Here is a 15,108-nt window from a genome sequence, read left to right as displayed (position 1 = left end):
CACAGCTGGAACTGCGCCCTCGCAGGAGCATTAGAAATCCTATTTAGTTTGGCGGCCCAGGGGTGTCACTCTGGGCTAGTCTTCTCTTGGTTACAGTGACAAGGATGAAGTGGGGGAATGATACTAGTCTTTCCCGACCGTGATGTATCTTTTTCAGTCTTTCATTTATGCGTTGGCTCGTCGTCTTTTGGGGTCTTTCCTTTCGGAATGGTGTTAACCGGGTTATGTTTTGCATACGCTTCCGATTGCCATTTTTGGGGAGCAGCGGGGCTCGATGATAACCCGGCGGAAGGGGAAAGAGAAGAAGAGGTTACTGCTTGACAAGGAATGCTGAACTGATAAATTTCCGACAACAATTACAACTATTGCTCTGGTCAGACTCGTTCATCTCAGACAGTAGGAGTTATTCTTCTCTGTACTGAGACCAGACTGGCAGGAGAGAGAAATAAGGGATTGATTTGGGAAAAGGGTCCCCACACCTTCATTTGGCTTAGAGCTCTGAAGAAGAGTGTAATTCCAAAGTCGTGACTAGTAATGACCCTAAAAGTTTCATTATGGCACAAAGGGAAAGAACCTTAACCCTATGCAGAAAGCCTGATTGCAGTGGGAATATCACATCTCACTGGTAATTAAGAATTTTAAGTTTTATGACTGTTGTGTTCTGTTACATCATTATAGCTGACTACATGCTGATATACTATAGATCCAGTGCATAGCAGCTTTTAGACAGCTGCTTTTATAGCAAAAACCTATTTAAAAACCTATCAAAAAAAAGGAGAATTGAAAGGGAAGGAATGGAATGGAATGGAATGGAATGGAATGGAATGGAATGGAATGGAATGGAATGGAATGGAATGGAATGGAATGGAATAGTACTGAATTAATTAGGTGATGCTGTTGTACACCACAATGACACAAAGGCTCCGACTTCAGAAGGCTGAAAAATGACACCCTTATTGTTGGGATGTGTCTCCCTTTTTATACTATTCTACACAGACCAATTTGATTGGTGAAGCAAAGACAAACCTCTTCAATGACATTGGTCAGACCAGAGGGACATCAAGAAGTCCCTCCTAGGGAAAAACATGTAAACAGATTTGCAGTTACAAAAACATGACTCTTGTTTACAGAAAGTTCTCTGAGAAAGGAATTCCAGAAACCAAAACATCTCGGGCATGAACCAAGGGTTCAAATAGGTGTAGTTCACATGGAAGGGCCTTACAATAATTGAGGCTGAGGTGTAATTAGTTATGGGATGAATCACCACTAGATCATGAGGCATCTGAATGTAACAGCCAGATTTTCAAATGTTTCCACACCGAACAGGCCCAGCCAAGAGCATTAGAGGCACTGAATGCGTAGATATAAGAAACAAATATGAAACAAATGTGAAGAAACTCCTGCTCAAAAATTTTAAATCCAGCAAGACACCCATGTTGAGTCTTGATTCGCTCTGTCTTGTATGGAAAACTTTATAGACCAAGAGTTGTACTGTCATTCACAACAAACACAGGATGGCAACAAACACAAGAGCATGCTTTATTAAATGCATGATTGCTTGTAAGACATTAGGAATACAAATGTACAGGTGAACAAAGAGAGAAGCAAGGCAGGCAAAGAGAGAGGTAAGGCTTATTCACTAATTCCATATTACAGTGAACTTCTAATCTCATGGAAAATAGAGAGCATGTAAAAACATTTATAAAGTTTTCTTGCATTTTGCCTACATACGTTAGAAACTGAAACAATGGAAGTGACACAAACTAAAGCCTGTTGAACCACAGAGACTGATAAGCTCATGGTATTACCCACTCCTCTAACTGTAATCCCAACAGGTCTGGCAAGCATCCCTGAGGGGAAGGGATATCAGCTGAACTGCATCCTCTTTTCTACAACAGAATCCTGGTTCAGGTCCAGTGGCATTGTGAAAGCTCCTGCTGAAAGACAGTGATTGCCTTAACTTAAATTGTGCATTAAAATATACATTCCTATATTTATAAATACATAAATAACTTCAAGTCTAGAGATGAGTCAAGAAATGGCAGGAATGCTAGGTGCTCCCATGTTAAGATACCACTTCCAGGTGAAAGCTGGCAAGCAAAATATTTGCTTATTCTATCCCTTTTGGGGTTTTATTGCATCTAGCATAGGAGTTTAGGATTCAATTTGTTATTTGCTTAGTACTAACAGCAAACTAAAAACTGACTGTGCTATAGATGTGCAATTGTATTATGGGTCTAAGGGCCCTTTCCTGAAGAGCTTAACTTTCCAAGTTGTGGTAGAGACACAAGGAGTGAGAAATGGATAGAAACACTGAGACAATGCAAGGAAAATCAGGATTCTTTTGTAGTAACTGTGTGATCTCAAATAAACTATTTGGGTTTTTTTCCTTTGGACAGTTGGAACTTTGCTTTGTGAAAGAATAAGTATTTTTAGTGTCTTGGTTTGAAGGACCAGTGTCTGCCAAGGAAGGTGGGTGTCGCTAGAGGACACAAAAGAACCACACTCATCCGTCAGGTTGTGAGATGAAAAGTAAAAGGGAAGCTTTTTGGGTGGATCTCAACTTATATAGTTTTTGGGATTTGGTCAAGGATTGGGGGATGAGAGGAACACCCCTCTGACCCCAGTGGTCAACTCAGAAGTCCATCAATTTGTCCTTCCCCCTAGAAAGAATGTGTGTTTAAAAAACATCAGTCTTTGTTTATCTTACAATTGGTGAGAAAACTGTAGTAGAAATGAAAGCAATCAGAAGGCTGAACAACCAGAGTGGCAGATGGGAACCTCCCTTGGAATAGAAAATGTGACTCCCTTCCCTCCAAATTATTATACCTCTGAAATCACGGGGTTTTCAGGCAAAGATATGGTAAAAAGAATAACAGTTCTTTACTTTACTAGTAGATGTATACATATGTATAACAAGACAAACAAGCAACATTAACGGCAGCAAAACAAACAAAAAACCAGAAACCCAACCACAGCCTTGTCTTGGCTGCAGGCACTTTCCCCTTTGGTGCAGTTCCGGTCACAGCCGGCAGGGGCGCTGGTGGCTCCCGTCCAGGCAGGGCAGGTGCAGTGATTCCCCCGCGGCTGCAGGGGGCGCTGTAGCGTGAGTTCAGCCACCTTTCCACACAGTGATGGTGACTCAGCTGGTGGGACAGAGAGCAAAAGGGCTTTATTTATGTGAGAAAGAACCCCTCACTTTTAAAAATTTCAAAGGTTTATTAAAAGCCTTAACAAAATACAACAAAAGACTGAATAAGGAAAAAGAAATAACAGCACTGAGAGGCTCACGACTCTCCACCACCTGCTCATCTACAAAATGACTGCTCCAACTTTTATATCCCTGGCTCCTCCCAAAGTCTGTCAGTCAACTTCTTCTTTGCCATCCATTGGTGCAGACTACTTTCTTACAACTGGATTGGAGGTCAAGTGTTGTCATGCCACGTTTCCTAGTAACAAGGCTTCCCTGACAACCCAGGCTCCTATGGCAGCAACACAGAGAGGGGGAGGGGACTATCGGGAGAACAGAGGACATCCAAACAATAACATAACTATACATCAGTGAAACTTCTCTTTACATACACACAATATTAATTTCTTAATTGCAAGAGCCGATCATCCTATTTCTCATCTATAACATTTACAAATTCACAGGGGCAGCCAGTCCTGGTGCCCCTCCGGTTGAAGAAATGGGCCGTAGCAGGAACCTCGGAGGGCTGGCTGGAACGGCAGAGGTGGGCACACCCAGGGTGACAAACAAAATGTAGCAGAGAACTCCGCAGCCTTAGCAGGAGCCGCAGGAGTCCAGTGGGCACGGAATGTTGGGTGAGGATGTGGCAAAAAAGCCCAGTGCAGCGGCAGTAACTAGTGGGCTGGGCAGCTGCAGGCAGGCTTCTCCGTCGCAGTTGCCACACGTACCCAGGAGACTCGCCCTCTGGGAAGAGAAAAGGGTTTGGGGTTCCAGGTTTTCCCTGGAGGCACCCGAGTGGATGGTGAGGGTCCTTTGCAGTCAGGTTGGGTGCTAATAAGGTCCCAGTTCAATGGCTGTTCTTAGGAGCAGAGGCTCACCCACGGTAAGGAAGAAAGCAGGCTGGACTCCACAGTGGCAGCAAATTCCCCTGCAGTAGCAGCAGCTCAACTGTTCCTCCCTGATCCCAAGAGCGAGAGAGAAGAGCTGAGCCCAGCCACCTGACCCCTCCAGCCAAGTCTCCAGATATTTTTGCCCTTCCCAAGAGAAAAACCCCTGGCTAAGAGTCTGCAGCCAGCTGCACTCATTTCCCCCACCTTAGGCACTTCTTTTGTCTCTTTGAAGTACTGGTTGTTATTATACCTTAGGCAGCAGATGGGAGAAAATTCCCCGGAGGAGGGGGGTGGAATCCTAACATTAGGTTTCTACTTTGATGGCACACAACCATGGAAACTACGATACTGTTTTTAGTACCTAGAATTCACCTTCAATTAGTATTGAGCTGAAATTCAAGGTGGTGTTTCTAGAGAAAAAACATGGACCACAGTACCATAGGACAGTTGTGGTAGAGGAAGAATTTATGTAAACCAGGTTTTTACAAGTGATTATTCTTGTTTAAAAATACATGGACAGCGGGAGCTACTTGTGCTTCCTTTCAATAAGGCAGTATCTGGAGGGGTGACTGACAAGCTTTAGCTCCAGGGATGGGAGTGTATAAAACCTTTTTTAAAAGGTTTATCTTTGTCTACAATAAGAACTGGTTGGTGGCATTCCTATTTAAAAGTTTAAAAGGAATGTGTGATTTGGCTTCAAATTGTCAGGAAAATTAATCCACAAACACCAGAGGTTTATATCCAAAAAGGAGACAGAGGAGTCCTGTTACTTTATTCGACTAAAGGAAGAGGCCATGGGGCATTTCCCCTGAGGTCTCTCAAATTTTTGGAGGATGCAGCCTCCTTTTAATCCTAATTTCCCAACCGCACGTCCATCTCTCTTTCCCCATTGGCTGAGGTACTTGAGAGGTACAGACCTTCTGAAATGCCTAATACCTAAGACCCCCTTCTAATGTATAATGCCCCCCTTTGTCTTTGCCTTGTGTCGCTCAGTGGAATTCTTTACGGAATTTATGGTTCTTCTTATTGTTTCTTTCTTCTCTCAGTATCCACTTTTATTTACCAGCAGACCCACAGTTTGTTTGTAAAGACAAGTCCCTCATTCCTTTCAAAATAGTTTAATGAAGGTTATCTCCCACTGCAGAAGCTTCTTCCATATTTTTTAAGGTCAAGAAAACCCATTCTGGTGGTTTTACAAAACCTCATTCATCAAATAATTTCTGAACTGGTGGCGGTGACTGGTGCTTTGGCCAGGGAATGTGTGTTACAGAGATTGTCAGCCTTCATTTATAAATAGACAGCCTGCCATATATCTTGGAAACCCTTACCAGTATTTCCACCTTTAAAGTTTTTATTTTTAGTTTACAACCAGAGGGTGAAAGGAGTTGATCAGTAAAGTCATGTAACCACGAGTAAACTACTAAGAGTTAGCAAATATTAATCACAAGCCTAAGAAGCAGGATGCACCTTAGCCTTGTTAAGAGAAACAGAATATACCTTGTCAAGATAAAAGGAACGAAACCTGTTGAAACCAGCGCAGAAAACATTGAACCAGCCATTGAAGGAGTGTGCATGCTTCAGAAAGAAAGGTGAAAAGTGCAAAGTGAGGAAGACCGCCGGCCTTCATCAGAACAATCCCTGAGGAAGATTCTGAAACTTCCTAAGTGCGACCATCAGAGTACACTGCCCTTGCATGTATGCTAATGATATTAATGTCACATATGATATTCAACTGTCATGTATGCAAATGATACTAATGACTTCTGAGAAGTAATTTGTATAACTGCTCCTGTCCCAAGAAATGTAATGAATATGCATCACATTTAACCATATATTGTGCTGTGTGAAGTGCTGGGTGTGCATGTTAGGAGCAATGCCCCACGTACCCAGCACCAAAAAAGCAAATACCCACCACACTGAGTTAGTCTCTGAGGTGACTCTTAGCTCAGTGTTTGAGTGACTCAGGCGTTAGAGGACTCAGGAGCTATCTCAAATCGGACATCATCCTTGTAAGGTATTCAGAGACCACAGACTCTACTATTTCTGTTTGTTCTGTTCTCAGCTGACTGCAGACTCTGTATAGTTTTCTACATTTTTATACAGAGTTTTTATTAATTAAATGGGCTGAAAAAATAGATAAAACTATGGGTTGGATACCTTCACAACCAAGAAATTTTTGTATACACTGCGTCCATCTGAGCACTCCATCATTGTTTTGCAAACAATACTCTCATTAGTCAAAATGTAATTAATGACTTCACTGTAGCATGTTGCTTGCTCTAATCAGCAGAGAAACAGCTGCATACGCTGGTTTGTTCTCTCTAATCCTTTACATTGCTTCAGTGTAGTAAGTGGCACTGGTATAAATGTGAACAATAAACAAAATAAAAACGTGTTCAACCAGGCAAGACTGTGAAAATACCAAGCAGGATCTCAGGCTGCTGCTCCCTGTTCAACACTAATGGTACATTGTGCTGGTTTGAAAGCAAAACCAGTGAACGACTACAAGTCAGGAATATAATTTAATAGGAGGGGGAAGAAAAAAGGTAAATTAAAAAAAAAGCAATAGGGTAAAAAGAACCCTGACAAAGTCAGAATACAACCTGACACCCTGTTAGTTAGGGTGGTGGAAGCAGTCCAGCTGAAGTGGTCTTGTTGAAGCAGTGATCCTCTAGAAAGGCCTAGTAGCTCTTGTCCTCTGAGAATCCAGTGGGTAAGGACCCCCCTGCGCTGTCCCAAATCCCAGATTTTATCCAGGTGGGAATGCTTGCCTCCTCCCCCTGGGCGAAGCATCTCACAGTGGGGTGATACCATTCTATGAGCCATGCAGTGCATCCTTGATTGCCCATTAAACAAAGATAGCTCCCGGAAGGAGTTACCTGTGAGTCATGTGCCAAGGCATTAACAGAAGGTAGTCCGGAGGGAGGGGGCAAGGGAAACACTGCCCCACCTGGTTTCAACAGCTCACGAGGATGATGATGGTGATCTATCACCATGAGGATGGTCATAGAATACATACTTTGGGCACATCTTACATTGTAACCTAGGACATACATCAAGGAGGTATTTGGAAATACCTGGCGGCACTGTGCCTCAGTGTGCAGAGGATGGGGAAGGGAAAGGTGCCCGGGTTCCTGTACTCCTAAGGTCCAGCCCTGGCTAGCTGTGGACCTCGGGGAGGAATCTGAGCGAGGACGAGAACAAAAGATAAAAGGCGCTCTGATTCCTTGTGGGAAATGACTCCACAGATTTAATGTAGGAACATGCTTCTCAAAATCCAGGAGGAGAAAGAGCAAGGGACCCTTCGTCTGGGGGGTTTTAAGCCCTAAGGGGGAGGGGACGAATGGGGCTCTGTTGACCAATGGAGGTGGACCCAGAGGGAGGGGAGATACAGGGGATTTCAGGTAAAGGAAGGTGCAAAGATATATGAGAAGTTATAATCAAGGAACACCCGGTGCAAAAAATATACTAATTACTTGGTGCAATAAAACTGAAAGGGAATGGAAAACAAAAGGGGAAGGGAAGGAAAAGGGGAAAGGAAGGGAAAGAAAAGGGAAGGGGAAGCAGAAGGGGAAGGGAAGTCAGGCCTTGTAGGGAAGGCTTGGGAGAGGTTTTGTTTAGTTTTCATAAAACATTAGTGAAAGTGACTTTTATTCTGAGTGAAATCGCTGAGATTCACAAACATGGATTTCTGCATTCCTAAAAGCAACATCAGCTCTTTCTTCGTACTCTATTTTATTTAAGTTCTTTAAAGAACATAAGAAAGCAGAGGTGAATTCACTATAAGCGCTGTGATTCTGTATTTTAAGTGCTTCAGATAGTTATATTTTTTTCAACATTTTGATCAAAACACAGATTTATAAAATTTGCTATAACTTTTTTTCAATTGGCTGAGTTGATGAAGGTTAAAAGTACCCTGGTCATTGCTGTGCTGAGGTGGTTTAGTGACAGAAGTTATTTTCTCCTCTGCCTCTCTTCAGTGTGCTTCAGTAACATTTTCTGGACAGTGTTAAAAATGGCATCTTTGCCTAAAGCAAATGGTTTTTTGCCACAGTCCCTCAAATTAGCACATACCCAGTTAATGTCCATCTTTTGTTCTGTAAGAATAGCTGCTGGACTTGTGCACTATCTACCTTGTCCCCAGCACTCACACCTGAAAGTGCCCTGAGAGCTCTGTCATAAATCAGGAAATGATGGGTGAGTGGCGCAGCATTCCCTTCTAACAGCATTGTGCTAATTGCCAAACCCTAAGTGCAGTGGGATCTACTCCAAGGAACTGTAGGATAACCATCCTGTATTCCAGCTGTGTATTCTACTAATTCTCATTTCTGTGTTACTGATATCAAAGTGTGCTTTTCAAGGAAGATGATAATCACATTCACAGTGGATAAGAACACCACAAGTGCGTGCAAAGTGTAAGTTCAGGGTTGGTTTCTTTCTATTAACTTCCATGTGGGCTTTGTTAGTTTTTTCATGCATATTGAATCAATGAGTAGGCCTTGAACGGGAGGTAAAAAAGATTTCCTGCGTGAGGCCAAGATGTTCTAGCCTGCTGATGTTAGACATTTTACTCCCTGCCCTATACAGTATAGAGTGGACAGAAAAAACAAGCTATGTTATACATAAACCATAGCCTCTGCTAGGACAGGTATCTCATGCTAAACTAAGAAAGAGCTAAGAAGTGTAGTAAAATATGCAGAGGCTCATGATAATCCCAGAAACGCTGGCTGCTGTTAAATGTTTATTAGTAGCCCTTCCCCACCCAACAGCCTTCCATCCAGTGACAGACAGAAGGATGAAGACAGTAGGATGGGAGATAGCCAATATCACTTTTGTGCATATATTCAGTACCAGCATGCTGCTTTCTTCCCCTGTCCTAGACTCCAACCCTAGCCCCTCTTTTCCTGCTGTACTTGCAGCTGAAAAGCCACATGTGCAGACAGGCCTGGCTGGGTGTTATAAATAACTATGATGTCATTGACTTTCGCTGTTATATATTGGCTTCTGCAAATTCTTATTAATCACAACAATTTTAATATAATACAGTTGTAATCACTTTTAACTGCTTTAATATAGTATAATAGGTTATCTTTTGTAGTCAATGCCCTGCATAGCATATATATATATATATGTGTATGTATGTATATATATATATATATATATATATATAGTAGTGTGATAAATATATATTACGTCTTGGGCTTTTGAAAAATATTAAAATAAAGACTATGTGATGTTAAATGCTTTTATTTGTGTAAGTAACTGTCAATGGTAAGAACATCTCAGATAATAATGTAAGATAATTATGTTGATTCAATATACTTGTAGAATATCTTATCTGAATGATAATATTGACAAGAACAAAAACAAAACAACAAACAACAAACAAACAAAACCGCCAAGAAAAAAAATACAAGGAATTTACAACTGACCCTCCAGGTTATCAGGAAGTGTCAAACAACCGAACGAAGCCAAAAAAAATTTTAAAACATTTTATGTATATATATATATATATATATTCATCTACAAGATGGCATGGAGACAAGTCAAAGGTTGAGCCAAGAAAAAGAATTCCCGAAACATATAAACTCACAGGAATGTTTAAATATGCACAATCCTCATAGTTATGCATTTAACCAAGGTAATGAAAAAATATATAAGGAAATTATTTTGCACTAACTGTGGTGCTTCTGGCAGTTTGTGTACGGTCCTTTTTATCCCTTATTAAACTTTTTAAAATTTCAACGTGTGAACCCTGTTTCTCACGCTGGGGGCAATTTCTTCAGGCAGGAAGGTGCAGGTGCACACACCTTAGTGCCTCAAAGATTTACAGCAACTTCCCCATTTATTTCCATTGCTTTTTATAAAGCATTGTGTCTTGATTTAGAGACAAGTTTAAGGGAAAACTCTCTGGAATAACTGTTTCCTCTGAAGAAAAGCATTTCAACAATCCCTTCCCGCCAATAAGAAATGAATGTTAGTGGATGAAAGTGGAAAAAAACAGCTGTTTATTGACAAACCAAGTGCACACACGGCACGGGGAAAAAAGTGAATGTACGCTAGATATTGAGTCGTCAGAACCTAACCCCACATTGGAACAAAAAAACCCCCAAAAAAACAAAAACCCAACCAAAAGAAAAAAAAACCACCAAAAAACCAACAAAAAAACCCCACCAAAAAAACCAAAATAAACAAAACCACAAAACAAACAATCAAAAAAAATCACCAAAATGCAAGGGAAAGAAAAAAAAATCAACAGTTGACCACATGGTGGGGAGGAGGGGAAAAAATTATGATGGCTTTTGTTTCAGGGAAGAAAAAAAACAACAGGTTCACACAGCAGCTCAGGAAAAAAACATGGGAACCTGGTGAATCTCTGATGTTGGTCTCCTCTTCACAGCAGATAAAGCCGGTGGATTTAGGGTCCTTTCTTTCACTTCTTTTGCTATGTCGGCTTTTCTGAGGTCTGGGTCCGGGACAGACTGGCCGCTCACCTCCCCTGCTTCTTCCTGCTCCTTATAGTCCTCTCTGACCTCGCACCAAATCAAACAGAACAGGTTAGGGGGAAAAAAAAAGGCCGCCGAAGGATTGTTGCCACAGTCTCCAAGGCCAAGGCAAGGGACTTTGAATAGCGAGGTTCACTTTCTACGTAAATTTTAAGAAATAGGTTTAATAGAAAATAAGACAATTAGGAGATTTAAAAAAAGCAAAGTACGGCCCACTGAGTGACTTGGCATTCAGCCAAGTCCACACTGCTATATCAGAGTCATTCTTTAAATACCCTTTCTATTGTATCAATCTGTTGAATATTCATATTTTTCCATAAACTCGTTTCCATATTCCAGGAACTGTTTTGCATGGTCCCTCCTTGGGTCCACCTTTTTCGAGCTTGCGTGTTTCTTGGCTGTGTCTTCATTATCACCTCCAGTTTGACCCTTGGTCCATACTTTCTTCAGATGGTAGATGCTGATAGCTGGTATCTCAATAGCAAGGTCTTCTTTACATGTTCATTGGATGTTATCCCGACCAAACAGACAGTTTAAGCATATTATATCAACTACTATCACTATGCCTAGTTTTCTTATTAATAGCAGAAATAAAAACTTATATCCTTACCACAACATTATTAATCATAGAGCACACATGTTGTGAAAAGCCAACTTTATAATATGCATTTATAACAGGACAAAACTTTTTTGTCTAAGCTAACAAAAAACCCAAGCTAGCTAAGCAACAAAGAGAGCCCGCATTGCTCAGTTTCAACAGATGCCTGGGGAGTGAGGTTTGAAAAAACTCGAGCAAGAGCCCCAAGGCTTCCCCATCCCCGAGACTCACCTTAAAGCTACAGCAACCATTTCTGGGCCTAGAGCAGATGGTCAGGGAATAGAAAACCACCCCAAGACACAATGGATGAAGCAAATTCATCTCTAGGAGAGGGACCAGAAATCTCAGCTGCATCTAAAAGAGACCTTCAGACCAAATTTCAGGTGACAGAGAGATGCTCAGGTATGGCAGTAAAGGGTGCAGAACAAGTGCCAAAGAGTCAAGTTACCTTTAGTAGAGGCTCAGCAAAAAGGGAAATTCTTCTCTGTGACAAGAATAAAGAATATAATTAACTAACCTAAATTAAGGTCTGCTTAACTCAGTGCCATAGTAAATCCATAGTGAGTTTATGTCTGTACTGAACCCATGGGAGGGATGATCTCTAAGCTAGCTGGGATGAGCTACAGCAAACAGAGCAGCAATTCCAGGGAAGGGGATTTATTAATTATGTGAAAGAGAGCTCTCACGGCAGCAGGACATTACAGGACAAAAAGAACAGCTCATGTCTCAGACACTGAAGTGAGCGAACACACACCAGCATAGCATTTCCTGCCACTGTGAACCCTTCTCCTTCCTGCTATTTGTTCCATGCTTTGGGATTTTCCTCCTTTCCAGCCCTGATGTCAGCAGCACCTATCACTGACAAGCATCTGACAGCAGTGAAGAGAGATCTGGCAGCAGAATATCCTCTGGGGACCCAGTGAGCCTGAGAGGAGGCATGGGCTGGTCAGTGAGAAAACACACAGCCATTAGAAGGAGATGGCAAAGTATGTTAAATGACTACATAATAATCTTCCTGCTGCCTCTATTCCAAAATGAACACCTGACAAAATAAAATCCCTCTCCCGCCTGAAAATGTTATCTTTATTCCGACTGTACTTTAACCTGATTGTTCATGACGAGAATTTTTCTTTTCAAAAAGATTTAATACATGTCATGAACCAAATCTCATTGTTTTCTCTCACATAAAGCAATCACTTGGGAACAGAATGCAAATAATGACATATGCTTCAGTAGGTTAAGTGTTAAAGGACTGTTCAGAACACTTGAGTCCCTGAGACTGAGAGCTTGGTGATAGAGAATGCAGATAAACAGGAGGAAGCATATAGCAGAAGAGATTGCCTGTTTTCAGATAGAAAATTGAATCTATTAAATCAGAAAAAAACTGGCACAAGAAGGTCAGGGGAGGAGGACAACTTGAAACTACTTTCAGTGAGCTTTCTGTCAAATTTATGTTATTAATGCAAATTATAAAGTTGGCTTTTCAGAAATATTAAAATGAATGTTATGTGTATGATGTGGGAAGGTTTTACAGTATTTTCTTTTATTACTAACAGAGTTCTAGAAATGTGATGAATGTATATTTTCTTTTGGAGTTGTAATACTGTGTTTAAAGACTTTTTTTGTAACAACTAAAAACCAGTTAAACCAGAAGGATGGAGAAAATGCCCTGCATTCCTGAATTAACCAAACGAAAATAGCGGGGAACCAGAAGCTACAAGATGAAATTTATTGAACCTCTGTTATCAGTATCTTATCCAGATAAAGATGACCAAAGCTTCAGGAGAGGAATTTATTGAAACTATGCTACCAGACGGAACTGAGCCACTTGCAGATGGGTCTACAAGATAAAATGGGACAGACTGGGGGCGACCAAAACCAAGAGAACATATGAACTCAAAGGAATGTTTGAATAATGTATTAGGGTCTATTGAATATGTAACATACAGATCCTTAAAACAAAGGATCTGAAGGGATAAGAGGTATTCACTGACTGTCCGCCAGGCACCCTCTGCCACGAACTTTATTTTCCTTTATTTCTGTCTCCTAATTGTCTTTTTAGTTTATTAAACTTACAAATTTTTCTAAGAAAGTGAACCTCGTTTTTCACACATTAAAACTACAATTATCTGCATAGGTTTCTATGAGAGGACTACAACCAGGACTTCCAAGAGCTCTAGAAAATAACAAAAGTGCTCCTGATTTGCAATAATTTTACAGTCAAGGCAAAATGTTATGATGATATATTTATAGATGCACAAGTGAAGGACCCAGGTAATAGTTCAAATGAAAATCAGAATGACTGATCATCTATAAATTCAAGTTAGTAATTAAGATGAGTGCGATTTGACAGGACAGAAGAGGCTCAATAGCCAGGAGACAACACTGAACACATAGATATCCTTACAAGGTAGAACCTAAGGCAAATCTTGAGTAAACCATCTTCCAACAAACATGCGCCGGGATTTACAAGCCATCATGGATCCTCCTCATCAAAGGGTTTCTTCAAGGATGGTTTCCATTGGTTATGTTCAGATCCTCTATCTTAGTCCTAGGGGGACTTTATGTTGCTTGTATCCCCAATTGCCTGTTCTATTGGTGCTGTATTTTGAGCTGTGTGCCTTTAAGACTGGCTCTGACAACATAGCAAGGAAAGAAGACGCGCGCAGTTTGTTTGGAAAAACAGCGTTCACTCCTCTGCATTTTCCTCTTTCTCAGGACAAGGTTGTTCATTGGAGGCACGGACAGCGGCCTGACAGAGATCTTTTTCTTTTGCTTTTAGTTAGTTTTAGCTAGCTGAGGCAGAGAAGTTCCCTGGACTGTTTTTTTTTTTTCCTTTTTCTTGGGACTGTTTAAATCTTCTCTGGACTGAAAAACCCAGAGAAGCACCGAAGGCTCGCACCTGCGGCCCACCAGGGCCTGGACCTCCAGAGAGACTGGAACTGGTGGGAGGCTGAGTGAGCTGAGCTACACCCACAACAAGGACATCCTCAGTTTTGCCATCTCTCTTCAGAGCGGCGAGAAGTTTTATTGTTTCATATTATTCATTCTTTATGTTTGTGGGCATTTTGTTTGTTAAATAAATAGTTTTTTCCACTTTTCTCCAAGGAAATTCTTTTCCCAGACTGGCTGGGGGGAAGGGCCATTTGGGTTTGCTCACCAGAGGAACTCCGTTTGGAGGTTTCCTCCCAAATTTGCCCTAAACCGGGACAATACATTTTTTATTGGTGCCCAACATGGGGCTTGAGAGAGTGGAAAGAACTTGTATTGGTTATTGATTGCATTTTGGTTGTACTTGGTGTGGGGATAAAGTAGCCAGTAGCCATGTTGCTCCTTGAATTCCTAATGTCTCTTGGAATGGAGTCCTTTCTGTATTTCTGTTCCTTCGGCTTTTTCGAGGTTTTAATACCTTTCTGATCCCTAGGTTTGTTTTCTTATCTGGAAATAGCTCCAATGTTGTCCCTAACACGTAGCTTTTACACTAGAGGTGCACAAATTAAGATAGCTATTCTCCTGGGCTCAGTGATTATGATTTATAGGAAGTTTATACAGGTGTAGGAGCTAAACTGTACTTGAATCATCCAGAATGAGCAATTTGCTGAGGCCTTTAGGCCTCAGCACTGAGGCCTGTAAGGTTGTGGCGCAGATAGAAACTAGTGCCAAGTGTGTGTCGCATTTAGAAAATTTTCAGTTAAGGTGTTGCAAGGGTCAAAGGGTTTCATAGTAGTTAACAAGTATCGTAATTGGTGTGGACATAGTAGCTACCTTAAACAGTTTATTAAACAATGAGTGTTTGCATTCTTCCCTCTGCCTTGTACCTGTGAAATGTATCTGTAAATGTAAACTCTATAGAATGTATAAAACCTGCCATCTTCCACAGAATAAAGGAGAAACGTAGCAGTAATCATATTGATCGGACCTGCG

This window comes from Chamaea fasciata, unplaced genomic scaffold (assembly GCF_029207755.1).
Source record: "Chamaea fasciata isolate MVZ Bird 193981 ecotype frontalis unplaced genomic scaffold, bChaFas1.0.hap1 SCAF_16, whole genome shotgun sequence".
NCBI lineage: Eukaryota > Metazoa > Chordata > Aves > Passeriformes > Sylviidae > Chamaea > Chamaea fasciata.
This window is presented reverse-complemented; position numbering follows the sequence as displayed.